Raw genomic sequence first — 2,361 nt, forward strand, 5'->3', positions numbered from 1 at the left:
CATCATGCAGGAAAGTCATCTTGATATCAAGTTGAGCTAGATTCAAATTCAACTGTGCTACAAAAGCAAACAAAATTCTAATGGAGGAATGCTTCACAATAGGGGAAAATACTTCATTGTCGTCAGTTCCCTCCTTCTAAGCATATTCTTTAGCTACCAACCTTTCTTTAAAGCGAATATCTTTCTTGTTAGGAAATCTATCTTTCTTTGCATATACCCACCATAACACCCCTCACCTGACATGATCACCGGGTCTGAGTTACAGGATGCTAAGTCATTACCAGAGCAACTACTGTCAAATACACAGTAAATAAATAAATCAAACAAACAATCCATCATGTCTTAAAAACAATCATATTAAGGTATACAATTAAATCCGAGCCTAAATCAAGCTTACATTAGCTCTTTTATAGACCAGAGCATGAAACAAGTCCAAATTACAATGTTTTAAAGTTTTCAGAATAGGTATTGATACCCCATAAAGGTACTGATACTATTTTGGACTTTGATGTTTCAAAATAATTTGAATTAAAATGAATGTATCAATACCAAACATAAAGTATTGATACCCTATTCAAAATATCGATACCTTATCTCTTTATTGATACCATTTTTAGGTTTGATGTTTTGAAATTTAAGAAAGTTTTGTTGATGTACCGATACCCTTTTTTAAGGTATCGATACCTTATAGAAAAAAAGTAAAAAATATGTATTTTTGGTACTTATTTCATGCTAAGTTATCAACTTACCCAAATGATGCTTAAATGCACACTTAACCCTACACAAAACCAATCCAAAAACATACCAAATATTGCATATAATCATTTCCACAATCAACTAATACAATATGCCTCAATTTGACACCAAATCAATTTAATTCAGATTCATAATAATAAATGAAGCCTAGGTGGATTATTTCCTGGGTATTGTTTCTCTCATTGGTTATTATTCAATTATTTTCCTAATTTATTCTTTGTTGAGTTCTTTAGTTAAATTAATTTAGTAATTTTATTTTAAACCAATCACTCCAATTTGTCAACTAAATAATAGAAAAATGTTAATTACTAGTACTTTTAGACCTCGTGGATATGATATCTTTCCTTACCGTAGCTATACTATCTATCGATAAGTGCACTTACCTTTGTCGTATTTTTAGTTAGTAACGTGGATACACATCAAGTTTTTGGCGCCGTTGCAGGGGACTGAAATATTAAGAACACTTTATTTCTATTAATTTGGCCATTTCTATTTTTTTCTTTTCATTAATCTTTTAAATTTTAATTTGTCTTTTGTTTGCTTCTGGCAGATTCTTTTAGTTTATGACTAGAGGAAACCCGTTGAGACCATTGTTTTTCGACAGTGAAATTGAAAGTATTCTTCGCAAAAATCATAGAGAGGTTAGAGAAGTAAGGTAGAGTCGACAGAATATAGTAGACGAACAAGAGAACAACAGTATTACTAAGGAGATTGGTGATAATTAGAATATTCAACTACCTCCTACAAACCTTGTTCCTCGTACTATGTACTATTTTGCCAAGTTAACTCTAATTGGGGTTAAATCAAGTATTGTAAGACCTACAATTACCGCAAACAATTTTCAACTGAAGCCGAACACTATTCAGATGGTACAATAGTATGTCCAGTTCGATGGTTTGCAAAAAAAAGACCCCAATACTCATTTGACCAATTTCTTAGAGATTTGAAACACTTTCAAGATTAATGGCGCCACTGATAATGCCACTCGCTTATGGTTATTCCCATTCTCATGGAAGAACAAAACAAAACAATGGTTAAACACTTTACCATGAGTTTCCATCACTACATGGGCTCAAATGATCGATAAGTTTCTTCTGAAGTACTTCCCACCGACTACAATAGCTAAGTTGAGGAATGACATTTCTTCCTTTTCCAAAATCAATTTAGAGACATTATATGATGCATGGGAGAGATATTATGACTTATTAAGAATGTGCCCTCATCATGGATTACCCCTGTGGTTACAAGTTCAAACCTTCTACAATGGTTTGAACCCCTCAACTAGGCAATTAATTAATGCATCAGCTGGTGGAACATTGAACAATAAAACACTCGAGGCAACTTATGAGTTTATAGAGGAGATGGAACTAAATAATTATCAATAGCAAGTCATGAGGATGAAACCAATGAAAGCAGTCGGTGTTTTTAATCTAGATGTCGTCACCATGTTATCAAACCAAATAGAAGCACTAAATAAGAAAACTGATGGTTTATATTTATCTACGCAGGTGAATCCGGTGATGCAATGCAATATAAATAGAGGTGGAATGAATAATCTAGAATGTTTACCCTTTGGTCCTAGCACAGGGAATGAACAAATCAATT

At 32.9% G+C, this 2,361-nt stretch overlaps 1 non-coding gene across 1 annotated transcript; it reads right to left on the reverse strand.

Moving 5' to 3' along the window:
• Positions 1 to 1,880: 1,880 nt before the first annotated feature.
• LOC121207495 (small nucleolar RNA R71) lies at positions 1,881 to 1,987 on the reverse strand. The gene has a single exon (XR_005902585.1). It is a non-coding gene; the product is annotated as a small nucleolar RNA R71 (small nucleolar RNA).
• Positions 1,988 to 2,361: the final 374 nt, after the last annotated feature.

This window comes from Gossypium hirsutum, chromosome A09 (genome assembly GCF_007990345.1).
Source record: "Gossypium hirsutum isolate 1008001.06 chromosome A09, Gossypium_hirsutum_v2.1, whole genome shotgun sequence".
Taxonomy (NCBI): Eukaryota; Viridiplantae; Streptophyta; class Magnoliopsida; order Malvales; family Malvaceae; genus Gossypium; species Gossypium hirsutum.